Source organism: Microcebus murinus, chromosome 7 (genome assembly GCF_040939455.1).
Source record: "Microcebus murinus isolate Inina chromosome 7, M.murinus_Inina_mat1.0, whole genome shotgun sequence".
NCBI lineage: Eukaryota > Metazoa > Chordata > Mammalia > Primates > Cheirogaleidae > Microcebus > Microcebus murinus.
In genome coordinates, this window is record NC_134110.1 from 90,220,190 (window position 1) to 90,231,134 (window position 10,945).

The following is a 10,945-nucleotide window of genomic DNA, read 5'->3' on the forward strand; positions in this document are numbered from 1 at the left end:
TACATAGGCCAGGCGCGGTGGCTCACGCCTGTAATCCTAGCACTCTGGGAGGCCAAGGGAGGCGGATTGCTCGATGTCGGGAATTCGAAACCAGCCTGAGCGAGACCCCGTCTCTACTAAAAATAGAAAGAAATTAATTGACCAACTAAATATATATATACAAAAAAATTAGCCAGGCATGGAGGCGCATGCCTGTAGTCCCAGCTACTCAGGAGGCTGAGGGAGGCAGAAGGATCGCTTGAGCCCAGGAGATTGAGGTTGCTGTGAGCTAGGCTGATGCCACAGCACTCATTCTAGCCTGGGCAACAAAGTGAGACGCTGCCTCAAAAAAAAAAAAAAAAAAAGAAATGCTACATAATGAGCTGTCTCAAAAAAAAAAAAAGAAAAGAAAAGAAATGCTACATAATGGAAAGTAACTAAATATCAATTAAATTCTGTTGTTGTTAAACTCTTATTATTAGTCACTGCTTAGCTAACTCTTGGTTTTCTTTCTAATTTAAAGGACATGTTAAAATTTCTTTCACTTATTAAGATAAAACTCTAGGTCCTAATTTGCTTGGGACAGTCTTTTGCGTGTGACTCCTATTCTAGCATCCCATCTGGATTAAGATTTGTCCCAGATTTTTCTTTCTAAAGGAGGAATTATTATTGCTGGCGCAGAGATGAGCAGGCGTGGGGTTGATAGGCCTCTACTTGCAGCGTCTGGTCTAGGCAAGCAGTGTGTGAGACACAGTGCGGCAGCCAGAGCTCTCCCTCCAACACACGGTCACATCTGAAAGGCAGCTGGACGTTACCTGTCCCTTCTCCTGAAGCTTTCCAGATGCAGTGTAACTAGCACCTCATTTCCAAGGACAGCATGCAGGGTGTCTGCTGATAAAACGAAGCGCTCGTGGACAGAAACAACCGGAGACAACCAACGTGCCCTGGTCCCAGGTGATGGTAGTAGACACTGCTGTACCAGCTGTTGATTGCTGTCGGTAACTCGGTGTACCAGCCAGTTGTGCTGCCACCCATATTTTGGCCCGTGTGATGCCATATGCTCAAAGGGCAAGGCTGCCAGTCAGTGCAAACTATAGGAAAATACAGGCTAGGTGTACTTTTGACGCGTTTGGGAAACAGAGGTTGGGAAGTTCGACCTCAGAGATTAGAGGGGAGGGAGTAGTTGGAAATCTCCTGCTACACTGGTTATGTCATTTATTGCATTGTGTAAATCTACATCTAGTTTTAATATTGCTTAGTGTGGTAGGCCGCAGCTCTTCCAATGCCCAAAGATGTCCACGTCCTAATCCCTGGAACCTGTGGATGTGTCACCCCACATGGCAGAAGGAGTTTGCAGATGTGACTAAATTAAGGATCTTGAGATGAGGAAATTATTCTGGATTAGCCAGTTGGGTTTGATGTAATCTTGGGTCCTTATAAGAGTATGACAGGAGCTCAGAGTCAGTAGTAGATGATATGATCAAAGCAAGAGGTTGGAATGATGTGAGGAAGGGGCCATGAGCCCAGGAACGCACGTGGACACCAGAAGCCACACGTGGCAGGGAGCAGTGTCTTCTCCAGAGCCTCCAAAAGGAACCAGCTTTGCCAACCCCTTAACTTTAGGCCAGCAAGACCGAGTATGGGCTTCCGACATCCAGAACTGTAAGATAATAATTTCATGCGGTTTCAAGTCACTAAGTTTGTGGTAATTTGTTATAGCAGCAGTTGGAAACGAATACACCCAGTAATGCTTTTAAAATTTTATTATAAGCCTTTCTGCCAACAATGAGCTAAAAAAAATAGAAATTTCATGTTTAATGAAAAAACTAGATATCATATTTCTGTGTCTCAAGATAGTCGATAATGAACATGTAACTTGCGCAAAGTTTTGACGATATTTATTGTCCACCATGGGTGTGTTGTGTCACGGGGTTGCACAGGGACATCACTGACCAGGAAAAGCAGGAAACACCTATCAGGATCCACTTCAAAAGTTTGTCATAATTTTAAGAAGGCTGGGCAGGTTGATGCAGCTACAGGGGGTGCATTTCCATGTGACCGAGTACAGCTTGACTTTTCATTTACATCAAATGCTATTTCTTTCAAAGTAATTTCACTGATGTTCAATTCCAAGTTTTTTTTTGTATTAATATATATACAAAAAGTAAAGCAATTGATGACAGTGTGGTGGCACAAGAAATTTTTTGTGTGTAAACAAGTCTTCTGGCTGCATTTAGATTATAATCAGTCGTAAATGTTTATTCAAAGTATTCAATGAAAGACCAAAAAACTTTAATGCTGGAAGATTTTTAACAAATTGCTAAACAGGAAGGTATTGAAATTTATCCTTATAAAAGCAAAAGAGAAATTGAACAATTAAACAATTGAGGGTCCTTAAATTTAGTTCTCCACTTGGGTTTATTTTCTCTGGACATTAGGTCACCTTATGAATGAATGTATCTCAAACTGGAGAGCCACAGAGGTATCAATAAGAATTTTAAATATGTGCTCTCACTCATGATAATCTAGCATCTTCTGGGTTATCTGGGCAATCACCTTGTTACTGAAGTTACAGCCATTCCTTGTCAGTGCCAGGATTTTATTGTTGCTTACAATGACATAGGTGTCCAGTAGGTAAGAACATCTTTAATTGTCCTCAGTTAATAGCAAAAGAATGGAGGAGAATGTTCTATGTAAATGATGTGTTGGAGCCCAGAGAAGGCATGAGATGATGAGGTAGGATGGCCATGGCCTTGAGAAGCTCCCTGAGTGGCCACAGGCCTCATTTCTCTGGCCCACCTGACCAACACCAACATCTAGAAGGCTTTTCAGTTGCCACTTGCACAGGTACCACCCCCAGCTTTTCTGTAGAATTGCTGCCCCCTCCCGACCTGCTGGTGCCTTTTCCTAGGCACCGGACCTTCTCTGCACACTGCAAGACTCAGGGCTGGCAGATGATTTGGGAACTTCTTTCTACATGAGAACCTGTGCCCTGGACAGGAGGGACAGAGGACGAGTCACTGTGGCTCCAGTCTTCACCGGGCCCCTATTTTTCTCTAGGAAACAATCGGCAAGGGGATGAGCTTAAATTCCATTCAGTGTCTCAGTGAGTGACAGCTCTGAATACTCAAACACAACAAACAAATCAGAATCAAAATCACCCCTCTTTTATCTTATGATAGTAACATATATTTATTGTGAGAAATAAAGAAAACATTGTTATGAAAGTAATAAAAGTCAAATGACCCATAATTCCACATCCAAAAGTAATCTCTATTAATGTTTTGGTGTATATCTTTTAAATATTTCTAAATATAAAATTAGTTCACATCCTGTTTCTACTCTTCATTCACATACCCAGCAAATACTTACTGGGAGACCCCTGCGAGCTCTTGCTCACAGTGGAACAAGACAGTCCTGGCCCCTAGAGAATTACAGTTTGAAAGGGGAGAGAAGACATTTCCACAAATATCCATCCTGATGCCAACATCTTCCAAAACAGCCAGTGTGACGCTCTCTGCTGGGTCCTGGACACCCACCCAGGTCATGAGCACATAGTGTGCTGGGGTACACAGGCCTAGAGAGAGAGCTTCTATGCATGGAATACTTCAAAAGTTATTTATCTGTTTATTTATTCATTCCCTCATTTCACTAAACCAAGCAAGCAAACCTGCCACAAAGTGCACACAATTGTGGTAAAAACCACATAGTATCTGCCATCTTAGCCATTTTTGAGGATACCGTTCAATTGTGTTAAGTATTTTCCTACTGTTGTGCAACAGATCTCCAGAAATTTCTCATTTTGTAAAACCAAAACTCTATACCCATTGAACAACTCTCTATTTCGCACTCTCCCCAGCAACCACTTTTCTATTTTCTGTTTCTATGAGTTTGACTACTTTAGATACCTCAACCAGATGGATATTCTTCCTTTAACTTTGCCGAGGAGCGATTATTAAGCCTATTTTATAAAGTAAGTAATCTGAGATGAGAGCCTATATGCAAAGTAAAATCAAAACCATCCTCTCTCTCTTTTCCCTTGCGTACCATCCCCTTGAGTTCAGACTGACTCATATTGCTAAACTCCAAGCCCCTTGCCAAAGGGTCTTGCTCAGGAATGCCCTCTGCTCTTGCAATAAGAAAAATCTCCCTGAACTGGTTTCTTGGTATCTTTCCTTCTAGTCTCTTCTAATTGACTTATCTTCACAATGCCCTTAGGCCCTTGCCCTTTCTTTTCTTGGCAAAACTTGTACTCATATTCCCTCCCCTCCCCTCCCCTTCCCTCCCCTTCCCTCCACTTCCCTTCTTCTCATTCTCACTCTGTTGCCTGGACTAGAGTGCAGTGGCATCAGCCTAGTTCACAGCAACATCAAACTCCTGGGCTCAGACAATCTTCCTGCCTCTCACAGCAACCTCAAACTCCTGGGCTCAGGTGATCCTCCTGCCTCAGCCTCCCAGGTAGCTGGGACTACAGGTATGCACCACTGTGCCTGGCTAATTTTTTCTATAAATATATATTTTAGCTGTCCAGATAATTTCTTTCTATTTTTAGTAGAGACGGGGTCTCGCTCTTGCTCAGGCTGGTTTTGAACTCCTGACCTTGAGCAATCTACCTGCCTCGGCCTCCCAGAGTGCTAGGATTATAGGTGTGAGCCACCGTGCCCCGCCTTTCATCTTTCAATACCCAGCTCAACTGTCTCAACTCTCCCAGTCAGATGCTCCCTCTTTTTATTTTCCCATTGCAATATATAAATGCCTAACATGGATCACATGGTTCTCTTATTTGCTTATACTGATATCTTCCACTAGATTGTTCCCCTGTCTAGGAGCAAGAGCATTTCATTTTTGCATTCCCGGTGTCCAGGATGGTTTGGTGAATAGCGAATTTATCATGTCTGAAATCATCCTGCTTTCTGACTCTAAGCTTCTTCAAGTTCCTTATCCTTTCTGTTTCTCTTTCTGACTGCAGTCTCAAATTCCCTCTTCTAATTCCTAGCTCGCTTCTTTTAATAAGTGTTTCCTAACGTACTCTTCCTCTTGCCTGCCCCATAGGTCCAACTTTGGTGCTGCTAAATTCTGTTTCCTTGGGGTGACTTTTGCTTTTTTGTTGTCTGGGAGGGAAGGCAGGGTTTGCATTTCAAAACACAATATTAAATTGTGAGAGGAGTGTGTGTTTCTTAAATCCCTATCAGGAATCCAGGTTTCACAGTGGGTCAAGGGCTGTTGTTCTGGAGGTCCCCAGCACTAAAAGAATCACTGGGGTGGAAATTCAGTTGTCGGTTTTATTTACTGCACCTCCAGAGTCTGGAGACTAGAAATGGCCCCACGCTGCAGAAATGCTCTCACTTCAAGGAGCCTACCTGTTCTTTCCTGTGCCTTGCCCCTTCCCATAGGCCGTGGCGGATTTTATGTGAAGGAGGCTGGGTCGCTGACCTGTTTGGCTCTGCACTGTTTGTGCCGTTGCCCTGGACACTGGGAACAACTGAGCCGCTGTCGTTCACAATCAGCTCACCTGCTGAGTAATGGGCTGGCTGAGGGCCTGCCTGGAGCCACAGGCAGCGTTTCCTCTCCCTGAAATGAGCTGAGCTTCTGGTCAGGAGCACTGAAGGAGTTTCCACCCTTCTCTTGGTCCTTAGAATGAAAAATTTTACAGCAGTAACAGGTCATTGGATATGGGGAAAATATCTGTGTCCTGAGTCCAGAGAGACCTAAAAAATATCCAGGAGCAGGGAGGCACAGGCTGCGTGGCACAGAGGTTATGTCGGGACAACAGTCTGGAAGCCTGGACGTTCCCAGGCTGGGGAAGCCACCACTGGGCTTGGCACTTTCTCGCCCCCCATCCTTGCCACATTTCTCCATTAGTATTAACTGGGGCTAGAAAAGCCCCTGCCTTGTGGAGAAGCAACCCGGAGTACAGGAGCATGTTTTCATTAGAGTGGTTTCCTGTTGCAACCAATCAAAGGTGATGAGACCTCTGCAGGCATTTTTTACCCAGGAAGTGGTGGGTGGGGACAGGGGAGTGTGTGTCCAGGTGGGGGAGAACCTGCTGTCCACAGCACTACTCCCGGGGTCCCTTTCTTTGCTGGGACTCCAAGGTGCTGGGTGTGGGGAGGGAGGAGACAGGAACATGGATCCACCAGCAGGGAGCCCCTCCCTGGGGAGCTCAGAGCACAAAATATGGAGCATTCCAGGCAACTTGGCTTGGGTGTGGCCAAACTCCCGAAACACTATTACTGTAGTACAGTGCAGAGGACTGAAGACCCCTGGGGTCTCCAACTCAGGAGCAAGTTTTCTTTGAAGGCTCATGGGTTTTTGTTTGTTTGTTTTCTTGTTAACTTGAAAAAAAAAATACTTGGAAACTATCTCAAGCTTACCGAGAAATTGAAAGTACAGTTCAAAGAACTTTTCCCCACCTGAACCATTTAAAAGTCAATCACCTACATAGTCTATGAAAATACCACTTTGATAACAGCAGTGACCTCTGAGAAAGAGGCTGCAATTGAAGGGGAGGGCAAGAGACTTTTGTTTTCCTGTGTGGTTTCTGTACTACTCCATGTTTTTAACAACGATTGTCCATGTATGCATTATTCCTTTGTTTTAAAAGTAAATGAAAAGGTAAAAGTAATAATGAAAACATTTTCTAAAAGCATACATTACTGCCACAATGCCCTACAAACAAAGACATTCCCTCCATAACCTCAACTTGCCTGTTCAATCAGGAAACCCACAGGGAAACACGCCTGCTACCACCCATCCGTCCATCCGAACGCCCCACTCAGGTTCCTCCAGTTGTCCCTGCGTGTCGGTTACCTGTTTTGCTCTGCCCCAGACCAGCCTTTACTACCTGGTTGTTCAGGAAGGAAAAGGAAGGGAAAGGGAAGCATATAATAATATATAGTCACATACACTTATATATGTGTCACATACACTTATAACAGTTTTTGGTACTGTTCTGCTAAAACAGCTCAGACTTTAACTGATATATTCAAGTAAATTTTGCCCCTCTGAGCAGCTGCCCTCTCAATGCAAGCAGACAGTGCCGCCGTGGTGTGGAGGAAGCCCTTGTGCTAGGGCACATGGCACTTGCCTTCAGTAGGGCCCCTTGGGACAACGTACAGGCTGGACACCTGCGTGCGGTGGGCCCTGCAGTCTGATGCCTGAGTCCATCTCTGAGCCAACCAATTCCTGCGTGAACTGAGACCACGCCACTGTAAACCGAGGGGTGATTGCAAGAACCACCCACGGCATTGCCTGGAGGACCGCAGGAGCAGTGTTAGCTCCTGGCACTGCGGCCGCATCTGTCCTAATGTAATGAAGTCCACCACAGCCTAACCGGAGGGCCCAGGAAAGTATGTGGGTTCAGCCTGTGGCTTCAGGGAGCCCCAGCACACAGCCCTGGGTAACTGGGGTGAGTTTTCCCAGCTCCAGAGACTGAGGCTGGTTTTCTGCACCCCCTCTTCTCGGGCAGGAGGAACCGGGAACAAACAGCCAGAACATCCAGGCCCTGCTTCCCTGCCCCACTTCCTACTTCCTGCCCCATCTCCACCTCTCGCTACAGCCTGAGGAAGAACAACGCAGCAGATGGGGGAAAGGAAACAGGACCAGGCTGAGTGGTTTCAGAACAGCACCCAGCTCCCAGCGGCTGCTGCCTGGAGCCTGGCCAGGGCTCCAGGGAGCCGGGATGACAAATAGCTTTGGCTTTGTTCTGGTTTCTTTGTGTGGTGGCAAGAGGGCAGGACCCCAAGGCTCCACCTCCCACCCCTCACTCCGGGGATGGTGGTATCTCTAGACAGCAGGAACAAACTCTCTCCCTGCTCCCAGCTGGCTTCGAAGCTGGCCACCAACTCGGTTTGCAGGGGATTTTTCATGACACACCAAGAGTGTCCCGGGTTATTTGGGGATGTGAGGTTTGTGTATGGGACAGGGAGCCTGCTTTCCTGGTGAGGTCACTGCGCCTTGAGTTATTACCTTGCTTTCCTTGGCCTGAGCAAACAGCAGGAATGCCTTGGAGGAACGTTTGTGAAACACCAAATCTCTGCCTAGTGACACTGAGCAGGCCAGCTTGCGCCAGACCCTGGGAGCTTGGTAGTTCTTTGGGCCTCCGGGTACCAACCTCTGTTACCTGCCTCAGGACAGAAGGGCTGGAGCCCGGCTGAGGCCGGATGGGCAGGGGCCGCTTCCCTGGTGGGGGCTGGAGCAGCCGAGCCGCCGCGCTCTCCTGGGCCGATGTGCTCTGTTGTTTCATCACAGGGCTAATTTTGCTGGTAAGGAATGCAGGCGAGAGGCCAAGGGCAGCATTTGGCAGCTCCTGGAGAGGGAGATCGTTTGAATTAAAATATTGGTCACCGCCCTGCACTTCTTGACTATGGGCTGGGGACGGCTGGCCCACGCCACTGACCAGGCGTGTGGGCTGCAGGCACTGGCCGTTCGGTTCCTGCACCGCGCACACTGGGAGCCGGGGCTCAGCCAGCCTGGAGCCCCTGCCCGCCTGCTGCAGACGCCTGGCACCCGGCTCTGAAAACCATTCTATTTTCAGTCCCCGCCTAGCTCCTCAGCCCTCATTCCTGTCTTGAGCTGCCTGAGTCACTTCTCCCAGCTCTGCTTCTTTCTGAATGGAACGGATTAGCATAACACCATATGTTAGAGGAGCGATTCACAATTTACAAAGCCCTGCCTTGCACCAGATCTCTTCTGAGCTTTCGTCAGCCTGTGAGGTTGACCGGGCAGGTAATTGAATCCACAGATTCAATTCATTCCACAGATGATGGGAAACAGAGGGTCAAGCAGCTTGACCACGCAAACACACCCAGCACACACCAGCAAGTGAGGGGCTGAGTCCTAGCACCAGGCTTCCAGCCTCGAGTCTGGGGCTCATCCCAGCTCCCCACATGTTCAGGGTGTCCCTGGTGTTCGGGGCTGGTGAGTGGGACCCTGTGGGGTCATCTGTGCGATCCCCTTCCTTTCTTTTTCATGGAGGACATCTGCTTCCCAGGAGCGGGAGGGTTGCCCTTTGATTCCAAGGAATTTAAACTGCTGGCGGGGATCAGCAGGGCTCTGGACCAAGTGGAGAAAGTTGCCTTCCCATTTGGGCTCCTGACCCGTCCTTCCCTCCCTCAGCACTTCAGCCCCCTCACCTTACCTTCCAATCCCTAAGAAACCGCGTCCCCCTTCCTGTGTCCACTTGCTCTCAGGTGTAAACACCTGCGGCAGTTTAAAGGGCGCCCCCTCCACACCTCAGCCTGCCTGACACCAGTGTGGCGGGCACATTCAGGCTGTTGTCTCCAGGACAGAGCGTGGGCAGATGACCCATGGGGACAAACGCCGGCCATGGTGTTGAGTGGGTCCTGGAGCCCCTCTCCATTGTGCCAGGCATCACCCATGGCTGCCGGTCCCTGGGGAGGGCTGCGAGAGTCCCAGGGGAGGGAACCAGGGCCAGTGGGTGGGGGCATTTCGGGGAGCTCTGGGCACTGGCCAGTGCCAGCCAGTGTGGAGGCACGGTGACATTTTCACACATGTGCAGCCATACGGGTGCACACCAGCTGCATATCGGAGCTGATTATTTCATTTAATCTCTTCTGGGACATCTGAAGCAAGATATGACACTTTCTTTTCAACTACTGAGGAAACTGGGTCTCTGTGAGGCTCAACAAGGGCCCACAGCTAGTGAGCGTTCCTGGCATTCTGGAATTCAGAGCATGGGGGACCCACGACGGGAGCCCCACCAGAGGCCAAGGGACAGGGTGTAGGGAAACCGGGGAAGGGACAGACAGGGGAGAGTGTGTGATGACTGAGGAGATGGCACAGGGAGCATCACGAGGGGAGACACCAGGAGCCTGAGAACAAGCCTGCCCCCACCCGTGGTTTCGCTGTGGCCGGAACCAGTCCTGGTGGAACAGAGAAACCATTTTCAGCGTCCGCTTTGCCCGTCCATCCAAATGCTGTCCCTTGGAGACACATGCACAGTCACACTTGGAGCACTCGCTGGGGCATTTCTGATTTTAAAAATAGCTAGTGTCTCGGCTGGGTGCAGTGGCTCATGCCTGCAATCCCAGCACTTTGGTGAAACTGGGCAGGAGGATCCCTTGAGGCCAGGAGTTTGAGACCAGCCTGGGCAACAGTGAGATCCCATCTCTAAAATAAAGAAATAAAAAAACCTCGGCGCTGGCCCCGGGCAAGGGGACGAGTCTTGTGGCAACTGTGTGCAGAGGGGCAGCCTAGGGTGGGGGACCTGGCCCCGGGTCTCCAGGACAGCTCAGGCCTCAGAAGTCTGAGGGATGTGGGAAGGGCCTAGCATGAGCCTCTCAGCGTGGCTCCCCCAGAGCCTGACAAGGGACGGAAAGGCGGCTGGCACAGCCCCCACTCCCCCATCAACGACTGTGGTTCCTTCTGCTGCTGTTTTCTACCTCCCTCTTCCTCCCAACAAATGGTATTAATAGGTGTGAGTCTTGTCCCAGGTCCAAAGTGACAAAAAATTTCTAGGCAAGTGGCCTGGCCTTTGGAAGGAGACCTTTGTCCCTGTGCATGGCAGCAATGCACTCAACACACACCTTTGGTGGAGGCTGACATTTTGGTAAGACATTAAAAACCAAATGCAAATTCTAATCTTTAGGAGAGTCATCTTTTTGCCTGTGTTTTTTCTTGCTTGTCCCTTGGTCTCTGCCAATTTAGAGTTGGAGACAACGTGCCACATGATTCCTTTTAAAATTGGGCTCTGGCTGGTGCTGTTTCTCCTGCCTACTGCCCATCTGCCAGCTCTACAGGCAACATGAGCTCCAGGAGGGGCGGGGAGGCGCCGCTGAGGGTGCTCAGAAGGAACTGAAATATGGGCCTGGACTTGGTCCTAACAGAGGTGCTTTCATTACCCTAAATGTCCTGGAAATCCTGTTGCCTCTGGCTCTAGAGACTCCAGGCTTGGTCATTCCCGGATGGCCGTTTGCATCAAGCCTTGGCATGCTTCTGCAAGTGG